Source organism: Cynocephalus volans, chromosome 7 (genome assembly GCF_027409185.1).
Source record: "Cynocephalus volans isolate mCynVol1 chromosome 7, mCynVol1.pri, whole genome shotgun sequence".
Classification (NCBI taxonomy): domain Eukaryota; kingdom Metazoa; phylum Chordata; class Mammalia; order Dermoptera; family Cynocephalidae; genus Cynocephalus; species Cynocephalus volans.
The window spans coordinates 62686731-62702224 of record NC_084466.1 but is presented as its reverse complement, the minus strand read 5'-3'; the positions used below and the strand labels follow the sequence as shown (position 1 = coordinate 62702224).

Here is a 15494-nt window from a genome sequence, read left to right as displayed (position 1 = left end):
ACGGCCCGTCCCAGTTCGGCCTCCCGGGTGCGGTTTTGTGGCTCCGCACGGTCCTCGCTTCTAAACGATCCTCTAACATTCAAACACCAGCCCTTTGGTCCTTTGCAGGAATTCTTGGGAGGAGTTCTGAACAATGACTCGTCCAATCTAGTGTCTGCATTGGGGTCCACACGGTGTGTATCTAGGACCAGGAGAATGAATGAGATCACAAAGGCGCGAGTGAATACAGAGAGAGTCAAGGTCCCTCTGCCAGGAAAAGAATAGAGCGCGGACCAGTAGGGGTTAAATAGCTACGGGATATGCGCAGGCGCAGAAACAGATTTGACACCGGCGGCTGGGCGAGGCAGGGCGGGCGGAAGCTCTTCGATCGACTCAATTTGTCGGGGTTTGGCGACTTACTTGTCGTCTCCCACATGGTCTAGCGGTTAGGATTCCTGGTTTTCACCCAGGCGGCCCGGGTTCGACTCCCGGTGTGGGAACGCCAGTGTCTTTTCTTAGAAAATCGAGCTAAACGTTAGCTGAGATCCCTCTTACACGAGGAAGACGAGTTTTACAAAAAGCCGTAACCCCATTTCAGAGCAGCCGACGCAGATTGGGGCCGAAGGGAAGCCGGGACATACACCGCGAATGGGTGTGAGGTCGAGGCCACCGGGCCGGGGCGGCGGACGCGAGGGACGCGAAGTCAGGGAGCAGGGCTGAGGGAGGGGAGGCGGGGACCGAGCGGTCGCGGCTGAAGTGCAGGGGTTCCTGCCGGGATTGCTCCTTCTACTGTGGATCTGGAGCAAATGGGCAAAAAGTACACACCTTTGATTGACGGAAGCGCGCGATTTTAAGATATGACAGGGCTTTTAAGTTGCCTAAAGCCACTCCTCCGAAGACAGCAAGATTTCCAGAAAAGACATATTACTAAGAGCAGCGCAGTTCAGTTGTACAGTCTCCAGGGTTCACGATTCAAAGAGCGCGCTAAATAGATGTTTAGGGGCAAAAAGGAGAAAAAAATTAGGTTATTCCAGCGACACGATGGCAGGGGAGAAAAAAAAAGACAAAATAAAACCCCCAAACAAACAATAAAACCACAACACTTTCTTCACATTTCCCTAACGTATTTATTTGACACATTCTGTTAAAAATTAAAAAAACAAAAAACCAAAAAACTTTCATGATGTGCTCAATTAGAATTAGAAATCTTAGTATTGCTGTGTGACAAGACAGTTTCCACCTGTTACCCAAATAAATGCATCCTTTCTAGCATTGGTTACCCCGCTGACCTCTCCTAACACGTGCCATCAGGGAAAACCTAGAGGCGGTTTAGAAACTACATTTTTTTCCCACTAGTGTTGAACTCTGAAGATTTCCCAATTTGTTCCCAAACTGTCATTAACACTGAGAAATGACTGAAAAGATTTGGAATCCATACGACTTTGTATGAAGTTTGCTGTCTTTTAAAAAGTTGTTTGGGATTTTAATGGACACAAAAACAAATATCCTTCGTGAGAAAAATACGAGGTTAAATATATGCTTATTCCTAATAAAGAGCTTAGAAGAGAAGCTGATCAATCAGCAGGAAATCTGTATTTGCTGAACCAAGTAGGACAGAATTGGTAGGAAAATAAAAATCCTAATAATAATAATAATAGGTAATAGTCTTTGAGCTCTTACTATGAATCAGGCTAAATGCTTTGAATACCTTTTTCAGTTTAGACCTTATTTTGTTATTAGATAATACTATTATCCCTATGTCAGCTAGGAGCCCTGTAACTGATGACATATTCTTAGCATGGTGATTAATATAGGGACTATTTAGGTTAATTTTAGGGTTCAGGGAAACAAGGGATAAGTCAGTCCTCATGGCTCCTGGACCTAAAGGGGCAAAGGCAGGAGGGTAGCCCATGGCTAGGGCTGCCAGTCAGGAGCAATGACTTTTTTTCTTTGTTTTATAAGGTGCTTCGAGTTCCATTCATATGAAGGCCGTCAAATCTACTCATCCTACTAATCATTCATTTTCACAAAATAGATTTTTGGCCTCATGAACTTGACAAAAGCTTTCTTTAGATGCCTGGGATATTTAGTGAACTCAGAGCATAGTGATACTTCTAAAGACTGGAACTGAATAAAATGAAAGAGTTTGACCTTCTGGAGAGATGGTTACTTAAGTTATATTTGGCATTTCTATGGCCTTGCATTTTGCAAAACATTTTTCCATAGTTTTCATTAATCATCCTCATAATTTTTGAACTTAAAAAGCCCTTAGCAGTCTTTTAATTGAGCCTCTCATTTTACCCATGAAACATCTATTCTGAGGTTTCATTCCTCTGACCCTCTAGTATTGGACTTTAAATTGTATCTACAAAAAATTGAATTCCTGCACCATGTCTTAGTCAGACATCACTTCCTCCAAATCCTGGCTTCAGGGAGGGGGGTTGAGTGTAGAAAAGATAAATTAAAAAAATTATTTTGCATCTTGCTTTAGGTTAGTATTCACAGTATGGTTATATGAACACAGTAGTAATTATTCTGTTTGAAGTTTTTTTAAATTTATCATATAAACAGTTCTAGAGACTTATTTGGGGTATTCAAACTAACCATATGTTCTCAGTATGTTTCCATTTTTGCATGCTGTCCTACTTTCTGAGGGGTCCTGCATGAAGATTACTTTATGCCCCTCAACAAATGTATTTATAGTCATATAGATTTGTATGCATGTTCCCTTAGAGTATGTCTGATGCTGCCTGCAAAAATATCTTAAATAATTGCAACATTAAAACTTCATACTAATACAGGAAAGGGAAGGCAAATTATAAAGCTGAATAACTTGGAAAAACACTGAATACTTGGAAAATCACTGGAACAAATAATCAAAAAATCAATTTGCAAACACCTAGAAGACCACAGGGTACTGGATAATCATCCCACATTACTTTGTGAAAAACAGAGCTTATCAGATGAATCTAATTTCCTTTTGTCGCAGAGTGACAGCCATGGTGGAGGGGGGAGCATTCGAGATAATCTGATTTAAGAAAGTTGGGATTTTGTACTTTGTTGTGTACTCAGTAGGAAAATGTAGGTAAAATTATTCCTGTCTTGCAGGGATGCATTCAAACCGCAGTTGGGGGCTCAGCTCCGCGCAAACAGGCGACTTAAACTCAGTACATGCAAAAGTGACCTTCTCCTCCTTCCCAAGTCTCCTCTGCCTGGATTCTTAATCTTTGCATCATCTACATTCTCCTTGAGTAAATTATTTCATCTCACTGTCCCTCAGTTTCCTTGACTCTAAAATGGAGGTAATAATTCGACCTACTTCACAGGACGGTGAAGATTCAATGAGATCATGCATATAAAGTGCTCGGCTGGTTTAAGGCCAAGGAATGTTGTTGCCATCACTGTCATCATCATCGTCATAATCGTCCTGTTTAGTTCCTCTTTCTCTTCTACTCCCACCCTGTCTAATCACAACATTAAATCTTATCATTTCTACCTCTTCAGTTGCACTCACATATGTTTTTGTCTGTTATTTCTCCTGCCTCTATGCTGCTTCCGATGGTCTTGCTCCCTGGACTATTGGAATAGGCACCATGCTGTTTCCCTAACCCTATCTCGCCCATCTTTTTTGTCTCATTCTCCTGCCCGTTATGCACTCATTTCTGGTTAATTTCACACTGTTTCCTGTATCTGGCCTTTGCTCAACTTTTCCTCTACCTGAAACGCTGTTATGCCCTTCTCTGAAAACCTGCATCTCATCCAGGATTTAAGGCCCAGTTCAAATGTCATGTCCTTTAGGTAGCTGCCCTTACCTCTGCCGCTGATGCTGATCTCTTCTGATTCCTCTTAGCATCACGGGTACCTCTCTCCTGATACTTACTCGTTTCTCAAGTTAGGTCTTAGCTTAGATGTCATCTCTTCCAAAGTCTCTCCTGCCCTGTGACCATGGGTGAGATGCTTCCTCTGCACATTTTCCTCTTATTGCATGTAACACGCTTGTCAGGGCCAGTGCCCTGCACATAGTTAAATACTTAAGAAACACGTGTTGAAGGAACATGCGAGTAGGACAAGGACTTTATTGATTTGAACACCTTAGGTCCCCATTACAAAAAGCCACCAAATGTGCCACCAAGCCACCACATTTCACCAAATGTGAAACTTCTGTTGTTGCCTCTCCCCCTGGAGTCAGGATGTGTTACCCCCCCTGGCATTGATGTGTGACACTGTACTTGGAGTATTGCCAGTCTGAACTTTGGCTCACCTGAACTATGCTGTCCAGAGTTTTTCATGGGGCTTCATTATGTAGGCATAATTGATTGATTGCCCATGTGTTTGAACTCAGTCTCTGGGTTGACTGATACCATGTGACCCAAAGCCCCCACTCTAAGTCACATGGTTGATCTTTCTGGCATGGCCACCTCCCATCCTAAGACTATTGGGTATGGCTAGCCCCTGCCCTAAAAGACAGTCCTATCAGGTAAGAAGTAGATTACTTCCCAGAATCCCAGGGCAAAGACCAGATCTCTTTTTGAGCAAAGCCAAATTCTTTACTACCCATCATTTTTTCCAGTTTTCTTCTCAGTGGATGGAGGAGAGAGAATTGGTTATTGCCACAAACTGTTTGCCAAAAGATAGGTAGGTGCTCAGAGCAGCAGTTCAAGGAAAACCTTGGATATGCTGGTTGTGACCTCTCTCCCATTTTTTTCTCTAGACTTTCTACAGGGAAGTTCCAAAAAAGAGGGGTGAGGAGGGACTGGGAGGAATAGCAGGTTTTATCTGAGGCCTACACTGTGTGCCTGGCAGTCTAACAGCAACAAGCTTTCAGTCTTAACATGGAAACAGTGAATTCTGGGGGTGTGTCGGCTGCTGGGCAATTCTGCCACATCACAACTGCAGGTTAATTTGAGGGATGACACCTGTATTAGCATTTCCACTGGAAACTCCAAAGCAAAGTTACAGAACTGGAATGCTGCTGTGTGCAGCAAATGGGGGCCTGTCAGGATCTTGCAGCATTTGACAGTGGACCTGGGGAGCTCACATTGTTGTTATAAGGGAGCCCCTCAGTGGGTTTTAGCTATGCTGGCCCCTCATCTGCAACCAGTCTAGCTGCAGAACCTGCTACCCTGACTTTCTCATGGTGCATAAACTTAGCAAGTCTATTTGGCAAAGGCAGTGGCCCCACTATTTATTTCCTGCCTCTAGGTGCCTCTCCTTCTAGTGCTGTTTTCCATTCTAAGCTCTAGGGCTGGGGGTGGGGTGGGGGGAGTGGGGCTCGGGCTGGTGTGGAGGGAGAGGGGAGCTGTAGAGCAATGCAGATTTTGTAAGTGTCAAATATCTCTATTGCGTCCTAGGTAGGAGCAGTGAACCTGACAGCGATCAGAAGCTGGAGTAATTTTCCATAACCTGTGCTCATTAATGTCCTGATTGGGGTTAATGGATTCAAGGGAGGTAAGAGAGCGATGCACTAAAGGAGGTGAAGGAAGAATAATCAGAATTTGGCAACAGCTCAGTGGTGGGGCATGAAGGGAGGGGATGATCTGTTGACAACCCCAAGATGATAAGCATCCCCAGAGAGACAGAGAAGTGGGACAGATAGAATGAGATTTGTCTCCTCTGACAAATCTCAGGCACTGCTGGGATATCTAAGTGGAGCAGCCTGACAGGGCAAGAAATACAGGCTGGAGCACCTATGGGTGTGATTGCAATTTGCAAGCAAGCGGGAACCTTAGGGGTTTTTGGTGAACTGCAGCCGGTGGTAGAGAGGGGAGTGGGACTGAGCACGTGTGCCGGCAGCTGCAAGAGGTTCTGTTGTGTATCTGGCCTGCAGTGACAGAGACCAACTTAGTATAGAAAGATCTTGATCTGCAGTGGCAGCCATCTTGAGAGCACCAAATCTGTGCTGTGGCTCACAGGGCCTCCGTTCCACTGTAGTCATCGTGAATTTGAGATTTATTATGATCCTTTTCTGGCAGATGGCAGTAAAGTGTCTTGAGGATGGTGTGACTTTTTCTAATTTGTGCAAAGGTACTGTATAAGCTAGCAGGGGATCGGGGGTGCTTCCTAGGCTATTTTTCATAAGTGTTGGACAATAAAGCCTGAAAAATTTCCAATCCTACCTGATCTTGCTACATTATGAGGAATCAGTCAAAGACCCTGACGTCCCAAAGACCTGTAATAATTTTGTAAACTGGGCACCTTAATGTTGGCACATAGCTTCCCGCATGCTCTTTGTGTGTGATTGTGGTACACACTGGGAAGGTGGATTGCTACAAATTTCATGGAAAACTATTTAGCATATAATATATATCAAGAGCCATAGATGTTTCTTCTTTTCAGCTGGTAATTCTACTTCTGGAAATCTACATCTTTGATACATCAAGTATCAAAGAAGGACAAAGATGTAGTGTTATGAACAAGGATGTTTTTCCTTATAGCATCATTTATAATTTAAAATATTTGAAAAGTTAAAAAGGACCTGCAGAAGGAGAATCAACAAATAATACTTCCACATGCTGGAGTATTGTACAGCCGGTATTATTTATAGCTAAGGTTATTTAATGACACCAAAAAAAGCAGGACCCTTGTTGGGAAAAATAGGAAAATGTCAGGGCCCCTTGGATGTTCAGAACCTTGCTGAGCATTTGCTGTAAATATCCTCTGGTGTTCCTTGTTACTACTTAATGCGTATGGGCACCCAGGTGTCCAGGGTTGTGGACTTAAGTATAAAAGACTAACAGCTCTGATCCACAGTGCTTCTCAGATCTCTCAGAGAAGCCACGAGGATAGTTGCTCCTAGATCTGAATAAAACCCATTCATTTTTCTATACCGACAGCTCCTAGAACCTTTTTTTTCTATTACCTAGCTCACAGACCTGCGTATGGAGGGTTTGTAACCCAATCTGTGCAAAAGACTCGAGGGGTCTGTAAGCTCTAGCTTTACAACCCTAAACTGTATTTACAGTTTGAGTCCAACTTTGTGTTACCTGTTAATATGTGTACATAAGGAAACACACACGTGTAAAAACAGGAAGGAAATATACCAAAATGTTAACAGTTTCTAGATGGTAAAATTACAAGTGATTTTATTTTTTTCCTTATACTTATTATTTAAAAAATAATTATAATTATTGTTATTATTATTTTACATTCTAAGCTGTGGTGGAGCAGTGGGAGTGGAAGAGGAGGGAGTGGGGATAGGGAAACAGGGACGGGGGCTTGGCTGAGGCCCATGGACCCCCTCATCCTGGCTTGGGAGCCTGGGGGGCTTCTGGCTCTTCTAGGTTTTACAGGTGTTCTTTGGTGCTTTTAGGCCTTTACTGGTTAATGTCAGAACTTTGTCTCTCATCTGTGGGTTTTTTGTTTTGTCATTCAGTTCTGTGATGGATTATTAGCTACCCCCACCACTTGAACCCTGCACTGGAACTAATTTGTTGTCCTTTGCTTATTTCTAAAATGGGGGAACTTCCTGTGGGGACCAGCACTTGAGCCCTGTGGTTGAGCTAAATTGCTGCTTTGCTGCTGATTCTCTGGGGAAGGCTACTTGTGCAGCTCAGGTTTTAATTGTTGACCTTGTAAGCATTTCTGGGTCTTTGGTCTGATACACCTGGGTTGTGCAGAAACTCTGCTCTGGGCCTGAGTCTTCTCAGCAAAGTGCACCCCCTGAAGTTCTATATTCCTGACCAATCTACGCTGAGTGGGCCTGCGCTGATTGTAGGGCAGATCAGCTGTCCTCGCTGTGCCCCAGTGTTCCCCAGGTGGGCCCATATCCCCCACCCCCCACACTCCAAACAGTTCCCATGGGGCGGGCCATGCATCAATCCCTTGCGATGACTCACTGGCCTCTGAGTGGCTCCTTTTTTCAACTGTCTGTGGCCCCTCACTCATATGTGGGTCCACAGGAACCCTGTCAGTGGTTTTGCTGGCCTGGGGGCCACCAAGGCTCTTCTCTCCCCTCCAGTCTCCAAGTAACTTCACACAAAGGGCACAGCTGTGGCTTTTGCCAGCTCTTGCTCCGTGTGCTCACCAGGGCCAGACTTGAAGTGGCTGGGGCTCAAGATGGTCAGAGCTTCTTACTTTCATCACAGCTTCTCCTGCCTTCATGAACTCCATAGGTCTCCTCCTCTTCCCCTGAGCTCTGGTGGCCCCAGCGTGGCTGTCTTTGCTTTTTAATAGTTGTAAATTGGTTGATTGTGGGAGAGAGTGAGGCTGGGGACTGTATATTCTGCCATCTTGATTCTCTGCCTCCCTCATACTTATTTTAATTCTTCAACTTTTTTGAAATGAGTATACAAGTATAATTGCATTTATAATCAGGAACTTTTTTTTTTTCCTGAAATAAATACATCCGTCTCCAGAGTCTGTGTGGTCGGAAAGGTCCTTTCATGTGCTCTCAGCTATCCCCAAACACAAGGACATTCTAGAAACATCAACCTTTTCTTGGCCTTCATCGTTGCTCTCACCCCTCAGACTTGGTGCCTGGGCTGGCAGTGACGGGACAAGACTCCAGGCCACTGTGCCACAGCACTTCCTCCCCTCCCCCCAGGGGAGGTGGGTAGTCCACCTTCTCATCTGAAATCATTTTAGTTGTAGGTGACATTCTCTTAGTAAACCAGGATGTCTGTCAACCACTCACAAAATGCTCTTCTCTAGAGTTTGAAGATTTTTTTAAAGCACACAACCTAGATCCCGTTAGATCTTTTTCATTTGGGTAACTTCCCTCTTATCAGAGTGCTGCCTTTCTTTATTGCTCTTTGCAAACAAAATCAAGGTGGTTTTTGTTTTTGTTTTTTAAATTCTTGTAAGGTGGAGTTTTGATCCACTATTCCTTAGCGGTAGGCTCTGGGGAGATTTATCAAAATGAATTTTGGTATTGAGAACAATTGGTACTTTCACTAGCTGGAAAGAGGGCAATGTCAGACATGACATAAAATAATAAAAAGGGAAAATGAAATTCATTCCGTATTAGGATCAGCAATAATAAAACCATAATTAAAAGCTTGGATATTTAGAGAGAGCTCTCTACCTTTTAAATATGATCTTATACATATAGAGAGAAAGAAAGAGAGACAGAGAGAGAGAAGACTTTATGTATATATATGACTTTATATATATATATATGAAGTCTCTAAAAAGTTCACAGGATTCATATTATGTTTTAATTAATTTTTTTCCATGAACTTTTTGAAGTACCCTCGTGTATGCATATGTGTGTGTTTATGTATATGTATATAAAATATTCTGCCTCTAAGAAAAACCCCAAGAGTTCATAAATATCTAGTTTCCTATTCAGTTTGATCACTTTTCTTCTGAGGCGGTATCCCTGAGGGTAAAGAGATTTACAGGAAAGGAGGATACAGCAAGTAAGACCACAGCTCTTCTCTCAAGATAAAAATTTAAGTGTTTTGCAACTTCTTTTGAGTCCAGAATTATTTCAAAATAGAAAGCTAATAAAAGCCAAGTGAGGATGATAAACATAAGGAGCCTATGGACTGTGTAGATTCAATATCTCCCCTACAACAATTTGCCGACATTCCTCATGCACGACGCAGAGGTAAAGTGACACTGTTGGTGAATGAAGGTGACTGGCTTGGGAGGAGGGGTGGGCAGGATGCAGAGGGCCTGGAAGAGAACACCCAGGGTTCCACTGCTCCATCAGCAAACAGAGAGAGCAGCAGTTGTATTGCCTTTGTTGTTTCGTTTTAAAAGACCAGGTATAACTGTGTGTCCCTGGCATTGTGGTTGAATTCAAGTGTGGGCACCCGTGGTCCTCTGCTCCTTTCTCACCACTGACCGCTTGCTTGTTTTGCCCAAGGCTGAGTTGAGCCAGTGCAGGATTCTTTTCTGAGTTCATGTCGTGGATTCATTCTCCAGCTTCTGCCTGGGCCATGAGCCACTGGCCAGTCAAGCGAGCTCAGTGACCGTATGTGAGCAGAAGGCGTGGCACTGGGCCAAGGCGACTTCCCTGGACTGTCCGCCCTGGACGCTCCAGCTAGACAAACTTCTCTGCGAGATTCCCAACCAGCTGACATTTAAAAAAAGCCAGCAGGTCTGGTCAGAGAAGCTTGGCTCCTCGCACCAGCCTTTTTTGAGCGCTAAAGCTGGTTCCTCATTGTGAGTGGCTGCCCAGCGCACGGCTCTGGGCTCTGAATGAGCTCTTCGCGAATCCCTCTCCCTCGGCCTCCTAACCTGAGCTCAGCCCCCTCTGGCAAGGACGCTGTGGACAATTCCCTGTACGTACACAGCTGGCTCCATTTCCTAGCAATTCTACGAAGTTCTCTCTCTGTAATGGTAAAAAATGGAGCAGCCTAAGCATCTCTAAAGCACCGAGATCTAAAACAAAGCAACCTCAGGCACAGATGACAAGAAACGGAGTCTCACTGTCCAGCACAGAGCTTTTAGAATTTAGAATAAATCTGGCACTTAGGAGTTCAGTCACAGCAACTGCTTCAACCTGGAGTCTGCTGGGACATTAGCAGCCCCCAAATACTTCGAATTTCTTGGCAGAGCTGTCCCAATCCATGTTACCTTTCTTTATGTTACCTTTATTCCTGCCTGCAATCATATGCAAACAGCTACTAGCTTTATAGAGAAATAAAGTGAGGAGGGGAGATCAGAGCCCTGACACATGACTTGGGATGACTCTACTAATGTGTGAGCTTGGGGGAAATTCTGGATTTTCTTCAAATTCCAGTTTCTTCACCCTAATAAATAAATAAATAAATAAAGATAGAAAATGCAATGCCTATCTGACAAGGTCAATGTGAGGATGATTAAATAGTCTAATGTATGTGCGTGCATGCTGCCAGTATTCTTACCCTTTCCTCTCCCCTTCTCTGGTCCCCCCTTTCCTTTCTCAAGCTGTGATTTTCAAACTGTTTTAACTGGTGAAGCTTTTAAAACATTCAAATAAACATGTATGTAGAAGGCAGACAAAAAACAGATAAAAACCTAGGCTGCTACAAATGAAACTCCTGGTTTTGTCCCCTTGCCCTCCCCTTGGCAGTGGCTTCCACCATTTAAGCACCATCGGGATGGCCTTTCTCATTGGCTGGGCATCCCTGGGGGGTCTCGGCACATGTCGATGGGATTGCTGGCCCCACCTTCCACGGCCCCTGCCTCCCAGACCTGGGCAACTGAAATCTTCCCATGGAGGGCTCCGTAGGTTTTGGGTTTAAATGAAAGCCCTTTGGACCAGAGTTCTTTCCATTCTGGTATTTCCTCTGATGAGCATGCTTACTTTCAGAGGGACAGCTGGGCTGACTGCCCCAGAGCTCTTCCAAGTCCCAGACGTGATTGTTCGTGTTGAGTGGTCTGATGACAGTGGTATGTGTTCTCGTTTTGTGTCTGTGTGTCAAAACACTGGGAGGCACTTGCTGTGCATAGCTCCTTACCTGGGTTTGTGTGTTCACCAGGTTTTCATTGGCATGTGGAAAAGACTGAAGGAATGAGGCATGCTGGTGCAAGAAGGGGTCAGAGGGCAAATTACAAAACACTTGACATGAACGTGCTCCAGCAGGGCCTGCTTTTGCTGTCTGTGCCTCTCAGGGCTTGAGGGACTATCTCCAGAGCGTGGCCTCAGCGGGAGGCTGTTCTTGCTGGACTGCCTCAGAGGGCAGCTGCCCACAGCTGGAGCTGGGCAGGGAAACCCCAGGGCTGTGAGGGCTCCAGAAGCTCCCTGCATATATTTCCTGCAGGACCATCCAAAGCCTCCAGAAGTGGTACTGCCTGCACCTCCAGGGAGCAGCCGCCAAGGGACGGGCAAAAGGCTTCTCTCCCTTTCTGTGGCTCTGATTATAGATGCTGGACCTGGAGGATGGGGACAGGCTGGAGTCCTGCCCTGAGTTGGGAGTCGGAATGTACAGTAGTGCTTTCAAGATCTTAGTCATCAGTAAACACAGCTATTATGCTCTGTGTCTGGATGTGTTCTCTCTTCTGCTGGGTGGCCTGTGGTTGCCATGGATATGGCTTTGTCTTTGGAGGCCCATAAGCAAGTAGGATTTAAGTAAATCCTGATGGGTCAATATTTCCATAAAACCAAAAAAAAAAAAAAAAAAGGGACACACTTTCTTAAATAACTTCAAGAAAATCCTTAAATAGTTCTGAAATCATAACCAAACAGCAACAAAACCCTCTGGCTTAAATTGCCAGAACCTAAAGGACACACATTTTAAAGAAGTACTCATAATTTAAAAAATGAGATCTATTAATGGCTCTGATGGCAGCAAGTGAAAATGACAGTATTTCCCCATTGAGTATTTTGGACAATATAGAGATGCGCTTTCTTTCTTGCCAGTGCTTATTTTTCAGAATGCTTCTCGGTTTGTTGTTTGTAAGATGTGTCATATTCCAGCATATAAATGAACCTGTGTTCCAAGCAAACAATAGTTGTTTCTGTTTCACATGGGGGATTCAGTGACATTTGGTAATGACTATGGAGGATGGGTAAATTGTAAGAAGGCTAAAAAAAAAAAAGACGCATTCCTGCACAGTAACCAAATGGCTTCCCCGTCTTTGAAGACACAGGCACACCCTCTGGGATTCCTCATAAGTCACTCCATAGAAAGGCGCTGTTGCTTGGCCAAGCCAAGGTCAGAAGCTGAGAGCTGGCTGCAGCCACAGCTCCGCTGTATTTGGGCTCTTTGCTCAGCGGCCACATCCTTTTTAATGGGCTGCTCTTTGGTTATGTTTGTGTTTCCAGGGACCAGACTGCCTTGGCCAGGGAGGGAAGCTGTGGATACTGGGATAAGGACCATGACTGAGACGTGCTGCCTCCCCAGCTTGCTGCCCACAGCTTGGAAGGGGCTGCTTCCATAGTGTTCCCGCTGGCATCACGAGGCTGCCCCCTGGTCCTCTCAACACCCCAGTGTGTCATCCCTCCCTCCAGCTTCCCTGTTCATTGTCACCGGCAGCAAGACACTCCAGTGAAGAAGCTGCATCTGAACTGCAGTTACCCAGCGACCTCTTCAACTGAAGTGGAGAAAAAGTGATGCTAATTTCCTTTTTCTATGCTTGACTTTTCACGTGTTTGTACTTAAACTCCTGGTTAATCCACAGCTTCTCCTTGCTTGTCTGCCTTAGGAATTCTCCCCAGTATCCGCCAATGATGTCACCTGGCAACCACTGGAACTTCCCAAGTGGAAGATTATGACACCCCTGCTCTGACTCTCGTGTTCGATGCAAAGCCCTCTGTGATGGTTAGGAACACAGAGGGCACTAATGCTGCTGGGTCAGTAGTGGCCTGCCTGGATGAAGAAGGGAAGCTCATGCTAGAGCTGTCTCTGGCAGGTCCTGGGAGAAATGACCTGCCTCCCAGACCAGGTGTCAACTGGCTCCCAGCTTGCCCCAGCATGCTGCAAGCTGCCTGGCAGACTGAGGTCGTGCTCTGTGGTGGTGGCTGGTGAACAGAGACATGGCAGCCAGCAAAGCCAGGTGGAGCAAGGCTTCTTGGATTGACTAGGCCTGTTTCAGGGAAGGTCTGAGAGAGCTAAGAAAACTTTGGAGTGTGAGGATGAATTTCCAGGTAAATAGCTGTGGAGGCTCTGAACCCCCATATCAAACCCTCAAGGGGAACTCTGACACCCTGGGCTTGCATATCGTTTTTCCAGGGCCACCACCAAATGGGATAGATTTCATGGCAAAGCTGAGGACTAGACTAATCTTTACTTGACACCAGCCTGAGAGAGACAATTTTGATCTGGATTGAAAGGAGCTTTCTGATTGTCCAAGTTGGTAAAATGGAATAAGGGACTGTCTAGGATTTGGATTTGAGGATGATTCTGAAAGGTCTCAGGGAGGTTGCAAAGCTTAAAATGACACTCCATCTGTGCCATTACAGAAAATCACAACAAGGAAGGAAAGGGAGAGGCATTTAAAGGAAGCAGCGTGGTGGTGAGGGAAGGCCATTGTAGCTCAGATCTTAAATGAACACAAACAAAAGAGGGAAGGAGGGGCACATAGTGAAGGGTGTCACAAAAGAATAGCAGGAATCTGTATATTAGTGTCAGGGAAAGCTGGAGTCCAGAATACGCTAAGACTTGTGAAATAGCAGCTGACATGAGAATAAAATGCTCCATAGTTTGCGAAGCATTTTCATGTAAATGATCACATTGATCTTCACAATAACCCTGTGAGTGGGGATGGGAGTTATTATCCTCAGAGTGTAGACGGGCTTCTCAGAGGCGAAGCTGGGATTTGAGCCCAGATCATCTCAGGCCAAGTGCTGGGCTCTTCCCACCGTCCCACGTCATTTTCTATGCTGCATTGCTCAAAAGTGTATTTTGACTATGTTGGAGTGACAAAGAAGGAGTGGTTCCCTAATAACCTGAAAGCAATCCACAGTCACAAGCTCAGATCGCACATTCTGGAGGCATCTATAAGGTTGAAGGAAAAAACTGTGCTTCTGTCTTGGTGCCAGTAGATGAAACCTCAGGGAAAGCTGAGAAAACGGAGTGGGGCAAGTTCCATGCGGAATGTAGAAAGTATTGCTGGTAGGAGATAACCTGCTTGGGGTCTCTCACAATATCCATATTAAAATATCCCCAAATAGCCATGTCTGCAAAATATTCAGATCATGTTGTGCAGCCTGATTAGTGCCCATGGGCAAGATCAAGGTTGGAGCAGAGAGAAGGCCAAGATAGGCCAGTGGAGAGAAGCGTGGGTGGCAGAGGAGGCTGCGGGAGACGTGCTAGAGGACACCAGCTCAACGTCTAGGAGTGCGCCGACCTTGCTGAGGAGTGTGGGCACGCCCCTTCTTTACTTCGCTTTGGCAAAATGGAGGTGGTACTGCTGACTCTCACAGGGGAAGGGAGGAAAGCGTGAGGCTATATGGTCATCTTTTTAAATAAGACTCCAAATAACAGTTAAACGAGACAGAAAATTCTCTCTCATGGAGCCTTCTGACCCTCATCAGGGTTGCATGGCAGCTGTGCTGTGGCTGACCCCGTTGCCTTCCCCCTTGTTGTCCTGCCATCTTTAGACACTGCCTCAGCTGCATGCTGGACACCACAACGTCCACATTTAAGCCACAAGAAGGAAAGAAAGGGAAAGCACTCATCTTTCAAGTGCATGATTGGGAAGCTGCACACACACGGCCGAGCCTAAGGACTAAGACATCTGGGAAGTGTGGTCTCTAACTGGGTGGCTCTGTACCAGCTAAAAATTCTACCATGAAAGAAGATAAGAAGTATCAAGAAACAGCCTCCCTGCCACAGGTGACTGGAGGAAATGATGGCAAAATGCCCTCAAAGTACAGTGACAGTTCTCCTTTACAACTGCCCCTGGGGAGGAAAATCCAATTTGAGTGGAGAGGCTGCCTGCCAGCTCTTTGCAGAGCAAGGAACTGGATAGTTTTTGATAAACAGACCAATGGATATTTAGTCCTTGAGAGAGTATAAAGCCCAGAGATAATAAACGAGGTATTATAGTGCCTTAAAACAGTAGAAGTGTAGCAGTTTTGAAGTCTTCATCAGAGTGTAGCACCTACCAGGTAATTTACCTAATCAGACAGAATTCTGCTT

At 45.1% G+C, this 15494-nt stretch overlaps 1 non-coding gene across 1 annotated transcript; it reads left to right on the top strand.

The window, feature by feature from the left end:
- Positions 1–407: 407 nt before the first annotated feature.
- On the top strand, positions 408–479 carry TRNAE-UUC (transfer RNA glutamic acid (anticodon UUC)). Its single transcript has one exon. It is a non-coding gene; the product is annotated as a tRNA-Glu (tRNA).
- Positions 480–15494: the final 15015 nt, after the last annotated feature.